Raw genomic sequence first — 12460 nt, 5'->3', positions numbered from 1 at the left:
ATCTTGGTGGCTTACCACAACACAAATTTCCTGTCTCATAGTTATAAGGGTCAGAAGTCTGAAGTGGGTCTCACTAACTAAAGTCAAGGTGCAGGGAGGGCTGTGTGACATTGTGGAACCTCTAGGAAAGAATTAGTTTCCTTATCTTTTCTATCTTCTAGGGACTGCCCACATCCTTTGGCTTATAGCCCCTCTCCATCTCCAAAACCAGCAATGAATAGCGTGCAAGTCCTCACACTGAGTGTTCTCACACTCTTCTACCTCCCTCTTCCACTCTTAAGGACCCTTCTGATTCCACTGGGCTCATCTGAACAATCTAGGATTATCTCCCTTTTTAACATCAGCTGATTAGCAACCTTAATTCTGCCTGCAACATTAATTTCCCTGCTATATAAAGTAACATATTCATAGACTCTGTGGATTAGGATGTGGGCATCTGGGGGGATGGGCACTATTCTGTCCACAATAAATAACAAGCCAGGAGTTGCTCCCCATATCAGCTCTAATAGCTCAGAATTTCATGGGAGCTGTTTAAATGACCTCATTAACTTAGTTGGAAAGACTAGTGAAAAGGTCTTTCAGCAAACCCTACTGTGAAATTCTTTCCACAGAAGTTTATGGGAGCCAGCAGGGGTAGACATAGCTCTCTGAGATCACTTTGTATCTACTGATCCCCTTATTCCTCCTAGTAAATTTAGGGCCTCGCTTTAGCTTTGTCCTTCTTTTTTAAAAAAGAAGGAAATATTAAAATACAACTAACTTTATTTCCAGGAGGCAGAGAGCGAAAGTAGACAAGAAAACCTAGCAAACATTGTTACTAATTATCTGATGACAAATGAGTTGTTATTTATGTCTATAGATCTATTCCCAGCTTCTTAGAAATGCTATGGTGTAGAAACAACGAACATCGAAGAATCATGTCAGCCTGAGCTCTAAAGCAGTGACAATTTCAGAGACTAATAAAAGGAAAAGAATAAACAAAAATGTTTGTTTCTCTTGGGACTGACAAAATTGGGAATGGATTCCTTGGTCTCACAGACACACCTTTCTGAAAACAGTAAACCACAATATGTGAAGTCCTCATCCTTCCCCAAGCCTGACTAAACCATAGGATGGACAGGCTCAGTTCTGAACATCCTTTAGCAGTCAGAGAGTTTTAGAGATGGGATATGAATTGTCCCATAATTTTGAAATTTATCATTTCATACATAGAGTGAGCACTTTTGGTTGAGTGGAGGAGATACTCATTGGGATTTTTCAAAAGTACAATAATAAGGTTTAAAGATATCTACTAAACACAATGGTGTAATAAACTTCTTAATTGTGTTCAGGGCAGAACTTTTATGATTATGCAATCATTTTCCAATTCTCAGCTTTCCAAAATAAACATCTGGAAAGGATTATAATTCCCTGTGGGGAGTGACTGAGTGCCATTTTGTTATTTATTGATGATGTGCTTCAGGTTCTGGGCTCAACAGCACTGGCTTCTCTGTTCCATAACTTTTATCCTTATATAAAGATGACTCAGGAGAGATGTTACCCAGCAAACTCTCAAATTTTTGAGTATTTCATAGTTACCAATCTCCTCAATACTTATTCTAACTGACAATTTTCTGGACCCATCACAAATGATTCTGATTCTTAAGGTCTAGATGGGTACAGGGGATTGACATCTTTAACAAGCTTCCCAAGATAACTGTGGTCATGCAATTTTCTAAACACACTTTGAGAAACGTGGCCTTAGTTCTCTGAACCATTCTGGATGAGCGCTGTGTGCATCCACTTTGCACAGCCATTGTCATTAAAGAACACACTCTCACATTACACTCTGGTCCAATTAATCTGATTTCTCTAATCATGAGTGTTCTAATCGTTCACTCTTCAAAGTGGTGAGGGATTTCTCAGAAACCACTTTGGTTTTTGGAGAAGTGGAGTGACTGCATCAACACTGATTTTGTTTTTGTAATGCGGGCAGAGGACAAAGTTAACCTTTTGTTTTCTGGTTTGAGGCTATCATTTAATCTAAAAATGAAATCCATTAAAATATTCACTGTATCATTTTCTTTGCTCACCAACCAATAGACTTGGTAATTGAGATTCTGGACAATTTCAATATCCAAGCTGGAGCCAAGTGTTGCAGGGAAGGAAAGGGAAGGAGTGAGAGTGGATGAGATTATTCAGATATTTTATTTTGGAAATACTTGCCGCTATTCCTAACATCAACTCAAACATTACACAAACAAGTGGCCCTTAACATTTTGGGGAGAGTCATGGACTCCTTAGGGGATCTGATTAAGGATCTAAAGCCTTTCACCTGAAAGGTGTTTGTAGGCATGCCTACACACAAAAATCCTCAAACAACTTTAGGTATGTTATGGGCTCGTCGATATTTAGGCTTCTTTGAGGAGATTGCCCTGTGCTCCCTCCCTTTAGGGGAGTCTTTACCACTATCACAGACTTCCCTTTGCATTAGTCTTTATGTATTATATAAATAAGAATCACTGGGGGTAATTGTTAAGCATACTGATGTCTGGCTTCCATCCTCAGATATAGATTTAGCAGGTCTGGGGTCCAGCCTAGGACACTGCAATTATTTTGTGAGCTTCTGGTGATGCTGATGCAGGTACTAAATGATCACAATTTGAGAGACAGTCACAATTGAGAAGCTGGGCAGTGACTCAGAAAAAGGTGGCTAAACTGGTACAAAAATATAGTAAAATAAGCAGATCACTTCTCTCTACCACATAGAAACCTAGGTAAAAAGAGAGGGGCTGGCTCTTCCCATTCTAGACCCTACTCTGTCTCTTCTTCTGTTCAGCTTGGCCATTCTAAGGCATTGTTTTCATTTTCCCCTAAGGAAAATTCCCCATGGTGTCCATTTTAACTTCATATTTTCTGTGTAAAAGATTGATTATAGGGGTAGATAGGCAGGGCAATTTTTCTCTCACCTCAAATTCTTACAAGGGACTGTGGAACCATTCTTTCTCTTCAAAGGGACTTCTTTCTCTGGTGTTCATGGAGCTTTATTGCTTATAACACAAAAGGAGTAAGGGCAGTGTGTATTGAGTAGAAAGACTACAGAGACACTTGCTCACGAGCCTCTAGATTTTTCTAGACAGTAACTTGACTCAATATTTTAAAACAGGGCAAAAGAACTTCTGTAGGTTGACAGCAGCCATTGATGTGAAATTTTCTACATCTGTTGAGAGTTATATTTGTGCCAGTGGACAAGAGTACTATATAGAAGCAAACAAAGGAAGTTTAGATCCTACCCTGCCTTAAAGGGTAGGCTCATCATTTGCCTTACTGATGTTTCAAAACACTAGTCAGAATAAAATATAAACTTATCCACCCCACTTCAATCAAATAGGACATACAGCTGAAAATTCTGTCCAAATATATAAATGTAAAATGTAAAATTTTCCTTTCAGAGAACAAAGGCATATTGTTTCCATGGCATTGACCCCAGCTAACTTTCACAACATTAGCTTGTCAAACTTCCCTCTTTCATCCCTTACTACAAATAAAGATTGCTTTCAGATCATATGAGAAGAAATGGAAGAAAAGATTGGCACATGTGGTCTGATGCAAGAGAGCATTTCAGTGGCTCTCATCAAGGCAAAAGAAAAAAGCATCCAAATTTGATGAGTCTTTTATTGTTGACTCAGTGAGATGGTTCCCTTGGCAACTAATATGGGAGGTGATAGAGCTGGAAGAGCCGAGAGCTCCTCTCCAACTTTACCCACAGCTGATTAAATGGTGTTCAGACAAATAATGTTGATAGCACAGGAATAGTGTCAAACGTGATGGTGGGGAGAAAAGGAGTGGCAGGTTGGGGAAAGCAAGACAACTGCTTAAGTGTCATCAAAATTTAAGTGAAATAAAACATATTGGAGGCACTGTTTCTTTAACATTCAAATCAATTATATTCAATCAATCTAATTATTGTATGTTGTTGTCTCCTAAGTGATTCTTTGATGTGAAAAGAATAGGACCTTCTTGATTAAAAAACAAATATTTTATTAAAAACCTAACGAGACGTGCACTATGATAAAGCATGGATTTTCAAAGAATAAAAAAGATAGTTTAGGGTTTTGAAAAACTTGGGTTGTTATGAATTTCCAGGGGAAGTGGTATGTGAGAAGGTGTGGCGCTCTCAACTTGGCATTGAAATACTTGAACTCACTGCTGGCCTCTCATTAAGATGTTTCAGAGAACAAAAAAACAACAGTAAAGTGTAGGTGTTCTGAGCTGTGCTGATAGAGATGGAAAATACAATGCTCAATGCCTCCATTCCCCCAATAGACATAGGAATTTGAATAGAAATGTTTTTCTTGATTTTCCAGAATTCTTTCCACAAACTTAGCACCTAAATCTTGGTAACGCTGTCATTTTTACAAATTCACATCCCACCTTGTTTCTTGACTGAAAGCTTTGGCTGCACTCAGACAACTTCATCCTTGGAAATCTGCACCAACAACTCCATCTGTTGGGTTTCAGTTGTAGAAATACAAAACGAGAAAAAAAAAAAAGAGAGCAATGAGTTTAGTGACTTAAGATATGTTTCCTATATATAAGAACAAAATGTAGATAGTTTTTGGTAGAATCCAACATCATATTTGTGGAATCATAACAATGTAGAAAAAAAATTAAACTCAAATATGGCCAAAGACTTTTGTACAGCAATGTATATCACAATAGTGTAAATTGTGCAATAATCCTGTAATATTGAACATGATATACATGTCCAGCTATACAAAATTGGATGAATAAATTATAACCTGTCCATTGTAGTTGTTGAAAATCATGTTTGCAGATATTAGAGGATACAGAAACATGCTCAATATTATATATATAATGTAGAGTTTAAAAAAGCAGATCATAAAATAGTATAAAAGTAGAATATACGTGACATATTTATTCAAAACACTTGGAAGGACATGCCATTTTAAGATATGTAGCAGTAATTATCTCTAAGTCATAGGATTATAGGTAAATTCTGCTTTTTACTTCATGTATCTTTGATATCCAGATATTTGACAATGAGTATGTGCTATATTTGGCCCATTTAAAAAATGGAGTTTTTTTATTATTTAGTTCTTTTTTATATGAATATAGTTGATGCACAATGTTACATTAGTTTCAGGTGTACAACTTAGTGACTTGACAGATTTATACATTGTGCTATGTTCACAACTGTAGCTCCCATCTGTCCTGATACATTGCTATTATCATTGACTATATTCCTTATGTGGTACCTTTTCTTCCCATGACTTATTCATTCCATAATTGGAAATTTATATCTCCCACTCCCCTTTACTTGTTTTGCTCAACCCCTGCACACCTCCCCTCTAGCAACCATCAGTTTGTTCCCTGTTTTTATAGGTTTGATTATGCTTTTCGGTTTTTCTTCTTTTTTCTTTTTTTTTAGATTCCACTTATGAGTGGAATTATATGGTATTTGTCTTCCTCAGTCTGACTTACTGACTTAGCGTAGTATCCTCTAGGTCTCAAAAGGCACAATAGCATCCATTTATGTCTGAATAATATTCCATTGTGTTTAGAGGAGTGTATGTGTACCACATCTTCTTTATCTATTCATCTATTGATGGACGTTTAGGTTGCCTCCATATGTTGACTATTGTAAATAATGTTGCAATAAATATAGGAGTGCGTGTATCTTTTTGAATTACTGTTTTGTTTCCCTTGGTAAGTGCCCAATAGGGGAATTATTGTATCATATGGTATTTCAATTTTTAATTTTTGAGGAACCTCCATCCTGATCCTGTTTTCCTAGTGGCTGTACCAATCTACACTCCCCCCCCCCCAACAGTGTATGAAGATTCCTTTTGCTCCACATCCACACCAATGCTTGTTATTTCTTGTCTTTTCGATTTTAGCTATTCTAACAGGTTTGTTATATCTCATCATGGTTCAGATTTGCATTTCCCTAATAATTAGTAATGTTGAGCATCTTTTCATACATCTATTGGCCATGTATATATATATTTGGAAAAATGTAAATTTAGGTCCTCTGCCCATTTTTAATTTTTTTGTTGTTGAATTATAGGAGTTTTCTTTTTTAAGATTTTGGATACTAACCCCTTATCAAATATATTATTTGCAAATATCTTTGCCCAATAAGTAGATTATCTCTTTGTTCTCTTGATGGTTTTCTTTGCTGTGCAAAAGCTTTTTATTTTGGTGTAGTCCCAATATTTTGCTTTTGGTTCCCCTGCCTTGAAGACATATCTAGAAAAATGTTGCTATAGCTAGTGTCAGAGACATTACTACCTGTGTTCTCTTCTAGGATTTTTATGGTTTCAAGTTTCACATTTAGGTCTTTAATCCATTCTGAGTTTATTTTTCTGTACGGTATTTAAAAAATGGTACGGTTTTAGTCTTTTCCATGTAGCTGTCCAGTTTTCCCAGCACCATTTATTGAAAAGCCTTTTCTCTAATGTATATTCTAGCCTCCTTTGTCATAGATTTATTGACCACATAAGCATGAGTTTATTTCTAGGCTGTCTATTCTGTTCTATTGATCTATGTGTCTATTTTGTGCCAGTACCATTCTCTTTTGATTACTACAGTTTTGTAGTTCATCTTAAAATCTGGAATTGTGATATGTTGAGCTTCATTCTTCTTTCTCAGGATTGCTTTGGCTATTTGGGATCTTTTGTGATTCCATACAAATTTTAGTATTATTTGTTCTGGTTTTCTGAAAAATGCTGTTGGTATTTTGATATGGATCAAATATGTAAATTGCCTTGGGTAATGTGGACATTTTAACAATATTCTCCCTATCCATGAGCATGGAATATCTTACCATTTATGTCATCTTCAATTTCTTTCATCAGTGTTTTATATTTTTCAGAGTGCAGGTCTTTTCACATCTTTGATTAAGTTTATTCCTAGGTATTTTATTATTTTGGTGCAATTGTAAATGGTGTTGTTTTCTCAATTTCTCTTTCAGCCATTTAATCATTAGTATATAGAAACACTACCAATTTGGGGGTATTAACTTTGTATCATGCAACTTTACTGAATTCATTTATTACTTCTATTATTTTTTTAATGGAGTCATTAGGATTTTCTATATATAGCATCAGATCATGTCTGTGACAATTTAACTTATTCTTTACCAATATGGATACTTCTTACTTTTTTTTCTGGTCTGATTGGTGTAGCTAGAACTTCCAGTACTATGCCGAATAAAATTGTCCATAGCGGAATCCTTTTCTTGTTCCCGATCTTAAAGGAAAAGCTCTCAGTTTTTCATTATTGACTATGGTGTTAACTGTGGGTTTTTCACATATAGCCTTCATTATGTTGAGGTATGTTCCCCCTAACCCCACTTTGTTAAAAATTTTTATTATGAATGGGTGTTGTACTTTGTCAAATAATCTTTTGCATCTGTTGAAATGATCATATGATTTTCATATTTTGTTTGTGTGGTATATCACACTGATTTGCAAATACTGAACCATCCTTACATCCCTGGAATAAATTCTATTTGATTGTAATGAATGACCTTTTAAATACATAGTTGAATGTGATTTGCTAATATTTTGTTGAGGATTTTTGCATTTATGTTCATCAGGCATCTTGGCCTGTAATTTTCTCTTTGTTTTTTGTTTATGTGGTGTCTTTGTTTTTCTTTTCTTTTCTTTTTTTTTTTTTTTGTGTGTGGTGTCTATCCAGTTTTGCTATCAGAGTAATACTGACCTTATAGAACGTATTTGGAAACTTTCTGTTCTCTTCTATTTTTTGGAATAGTTTGAGAAGAATAGGTATTAACTCTTCTTTAAATGTTTGGTAGAATTCATTTATGAATCCTGTGGTCCTGGACTTTCATTTTTTGATAGTTGTCTGATTACTGATTCAATTTTGTTACTTATAATTGGTTTGTTTAGATTTTGTATTTCTTTCTGGTTCTGTTTTGGAAGATTGTATGTTTCTAGAAATTTATCCATTTCTTCTAGTTTGTCCAATTTGTTGGTATATAATTTTCCATAGTATTCTCTTATAATTCTTTGTATTCCTGTGGTGTCAGTTGTTACTTCTCTCTCATTTCTGATTTTATTTATTTGGATCTTTTTTTTTTTTAAAGATTTAATTTATTTATTCATGAGAGACACACACACACACCACACAGAGGCACAGGCACAGGCAGAGGGAGAAGCAGGCTCCATGCAGGAAGCCCGATGTGGGACTCCATCCTCATCCTCATCTCCAGGACCACACCCTGGGCTGAGGGTGGTGCTAAACCGCTGAGCCCCCCGCGAGGCTGCCCTATTTGGGTCTTTTCTCTTTTTTCCTTGATGAATCTGGCTAAGCATTTAAGTTTGTTTATCTTTTTTAAGAACCAGTTCTTGGTTACACTGATTTCTTTCTTTCTTTCTTTCTTTCTTTCTTTCTTTCTTTCTTTCTTTCTTTCTTTCTCTTTCTTTCTTTCTTTCTCTTTCTTTCTTTCTTTCTTTCTTTCTTTCTTTCTTTCTTTCTTCTTTTTTTTCGTTTCTGTCATTTATTTCTGCTCTGTTCTTTATTATCTCCTTTCTTCTATCCATCTTGGGCTTTGTTCTTCTTTTTCTACTTTCTTTAGGCATAAGGCTAGATTGTTTATTTGAGCTTTTTCTTGTTTCTTGTTATGGTAGGCTTGTATTGCTTTGTATTTTTCTCTTAGAACTGCTTTTGCTGTGTCCCAAGGATTATGGACTGCTATGTTTTCATTTTAATTTGTCTTCATAGATTTTTAAAAGTTTTTATTTGATTGCCTGCATTGGGCCCTTACTTGTTTAGTATCATGTCATTTAGTCCCCATGTGTTTGCATTTTTTCCTGTTTTTTTTTTTGTTGTGAAAAAACTGTTTTGATCAGAAAAGATACATGATATGATTCAACCTATTAAATTTACTGAGGTTTGTTTTGTGGCCTAGTATGTGATTTATTCTGGAGAATGTTCCATGTGCACTTGAAAAGAATGTGTTTTCTCTTGTTTTGGAATGAAATGTTCCATATATATCTGTTGTGTCCATCTGGTCCAGCGTGTCATTCAAAGACATTGTTTCCTTGTTGATACATGATATAACATGTATCCAAGAATTGGTTATACATACATATATGTATATGTGTATGTGTGTGTATATAGGTATATGTATATATACACACACATATACCTATATACACATACATATACATACGTATACCTATATACACACACATACACATATACATATATGTATATATAACCAATTCTTGGATACATGTTATATATATGTATGTATATACATATGTATATATATGTCTCCAAGACACAGATTCTTTTTTTTTCCACAAATTCTTTATCACATATGTGTTTTGCAAATATTTCCTCCCAGTTGATGGCTGTTTTTATTTTTATTTTCTTAATATTGTTTTTAAAGAGCCAAAGTTATTAGTTTCAGTGAAGTACACTTCATGACCATTTTTTGTGTGTGTGCTTGATGTTATATCTAAAAATCAAATATACAGTAGAAGGGTATTCCATTGTGCTGGTTTTAGGAAAAAAACCTCTGAAATCAACAATTTATTCTTAAATTTTGTTAAATAGCCTTATTTCAAGATAAAGTTCTATCAATTTTTTTTCCCATAATTTAACAAATAACCCTGGTCCCCCTTTTGAAAGTGAATTCACTTATTTATTTGATTATTTACTTATTTATTTTTACATTGTTATATTAGTTTTGGGTATACAATATAGTGATTCAACAATTCCAAACATCACCTGGTGCTCATCACAAATGCAGTCCTTAATCCCCATTACCTATTTAATCCATCCCACGACCCACCTCCCCTCCAATGACCATCAGTCTATTCTCTGTAATTAAGAGTCTGAAAAAAAAAGGGAAGGTGCCTGGATAGCTCAGTCAGTTGAGTGTCTGACTCTTGGTTTTGACTCAGGTCATGACCTCAGGGTTGTGGGATCAAGCCCTGCTCAGTGGGGAGTCTGCTTGAGATTCTCTCCCTCTCCTTCTGCCCCTACCCCCTCTAAAAATAAGAAATAAAATAAGAGTGTTTCTTGGTTTGTCTCTCTTCCTTGTTCTCTTTTTTCCCTTTGCTCATTTGTTTTATTTCTTAAATTCCACATACAAGGGAAATCATATGGTATTTGTCTTTCTCTGATTACTTATTTCCCTTAGCATAATGCTCTCCAGCTCCATTCACATTATTGGACATGGCAAGATTTCATTATTTTTTTATGGTTGAAAAATATTCCATTATGTCTCTCTCTCTCTCTCTCTCTCCTCTCTCTCTTTCTCTCTCACACTCACACACACACACACACCTTCTTTATTGATTCATTTATTTTTTTGTTTCAAGCTTTTACTTAAATTCTATTTAGTTAGCATACACTGTAATATTGGTTTCAGAAGTAGAATTTAGTGATTCATCACTTATATATAACACCCAGTGCTCATCACAAATACCCTCCTTAATTCCCAACACCCATTTAGCCCAACCTGCATCCACCTCTCTCAAAATGAATTCACTTTACGTGACTTTTTCAAGAACCAATTCTTAGATAATAAGGACTCTGTACACAGAAAGAACCTAGTGAGGGGTCTTTTTTTTTTTTTTTTTTTAAACTTTGTTCTTTTTTTTTTTTTTTACCTTTTTTTTTTTATTATTTATTTATGATAGTCACACAGAGAGAGAGAGAGAGAGAGAGAGGCAGAGACACAGGCAGAGGGAGAAGCAGGCTCCATGTACCGGGAGCCCGATGTGGGATTCGATCCCGGGTCTCCAGGATCGCGCCCTGGGCCAAAGGCAGGCGCTAAACCGCTGCGCCACCCAGGGATCCCCTAGTGAGGGGTCTTTATGAGAACAAATATACATCACCAACAAAAGGAAGACTTTCTCTGCCTTCCTGGCATCAATTCTAGGCCCTTCTGTCTCACAACATTAATCTTAGCCTCACCATTTAGAAATACCTGTCATTATTAGGGAACTCACAAATTCTCCCCAACACACATGCAAAATGCAAACCTACAATTTTGATTTAGTCCATTTTTTGAGATGAAAGGGAAACATTTAATAGCTTATTAAAGCACTAAGAAAGAGTATGGTTTTGAATCTACCAATATTCAAAAACTTCTGGAAAATCATGGATTGGATTGTCCCTCCTGTATTAGGGCCATTTCCCTAAAATGCCTCAAAGCACTCTCAACAGCCTAAGGCTCTGGAATTCTGGTGTTGGAAGCAAACTCTTCACTGCATCTGCTCTTCCTACCACCTTCATATGTTGAATAATTGATAGTCTTCTTGATTTTTTTTTTGGAGTAAAAGCCAAAATCAGCACTAGAAAAGAACAGATTGCTGAGACAGAGGCATCCATATATTCCACAAAGACATGACAGCATGGCTATAGGAATGCTATACACAGCCTGAACTGGCCCCCAAATGTGAGTTGGTCGTTTCTGAGGGCAGTGCATGTCAGTAAATCAGCAAGGATGCTATACATATCCCAAATAATGCATAAAACAAAGTTAAATTTATAACTATCAGCACTTTTGGTTTTCATTATTCCACAGACAACAGCAATTTAATCAAACAATAAGGGCTACAGTTTCAAGGCAAGTTGCTTACCTTACTTTTCTCCAACTTTTTATTTGGAAAATGCTCAAGCTTACAGAAATGTTGGAGGACTAGTACAATGAACATTCAAATACACTCTGCCTCCATTCACCAATTTGCTACATTTGCACTCTCTTTCTAACACCTTTCCTCTCTCTTTCTCTTTTCCTTTCATTCTCTCCCAAAGTACTGAATAATAAATTGCACACAGAATAAATTTTCATCCCTAAAATATTAACATGGTCTCATTAAGGTTAAGAGCATTTTTAAAAAGAACCATAATTCCATTATCACATCTAATTTTTTTCTAAAAAATTCAACCCAGGTGCAAAGATTACAGATTAGCTGTTTTTGCCTTTTTAACTTTAATTTAGAATAATCCCCCTCCTTTTTGGTTCTGTTTTTTATGATATTGACTTAAAACAAAAGTGCAGGTCAGTTGTAGAATGTTCAGTATTTTGGAATTGCCTACTTGCTTTCTCATATTTAGATTCAGACTGAACATCTTGACAAGATTAATTTATAGGAGATATTGTGTACTTAATGCATAGCATCAGAGGGCATATGATGCCAGATTGAATTTACTACTATTAATGCTGAATTAATTACTTGGCTAAGGTGATAAGCATTAGCTCTTTTTATTTAAAATCATATCTAATAAGCACTGAGTAATGTATAGAATTGTTGAATCGTTCTATCGTACACCTGAAGCTAACATAATACTATGTATTAAATATACTTGAATTTAAAAATTATATCTAGTAAGTGATCTCTGAGTGATACTTTGCAACTGTGTGAGTATCTTATTCTCACAATCCCACATCCCAATTTTAGCATTCTTTGAT

General features: G+C 35.3%; 1 long non-coding RNA gene across 1 annotated transcript in view; it reads right to left on the bottom strand.

Moving 5' to 3' along the window:
• LOC140632589 (uncharacterized) overlaps window positions 1-12460 on the bottom strand; it is a 105659-nt gene that overhangs the window by 89058 nt on the left and 4141 nt on the right. Inside the window, exon 2 of the long non-coding RNA XR_012030193.1 lies at window positions 4414-4486. This is a non-coding gene — a long non-coding RNA (uncharacterized lncRNA). The remainder of the gene's footprint in view (window positions 1-4413; window positions 4487-12460) is intronic.

This window comes from Canis lupus, chromosome 4 (assembly GCF_048164855.1).
Source record: "Canis lupus baileyi chromosome 4, mCanLup2.hap1, whole genome shotgun sequence".
Lineage (NCBI taxonomy): Eukaryota > Metazoa > Chordata > Mammalia > Carnivora > Canidae > Canis > Canis lupus.
The sequence above is the reverse complement of the archived record's forward strand: the minus strand, read 5'-3'. Positions and strand labels throughout refer to the sequence as shown.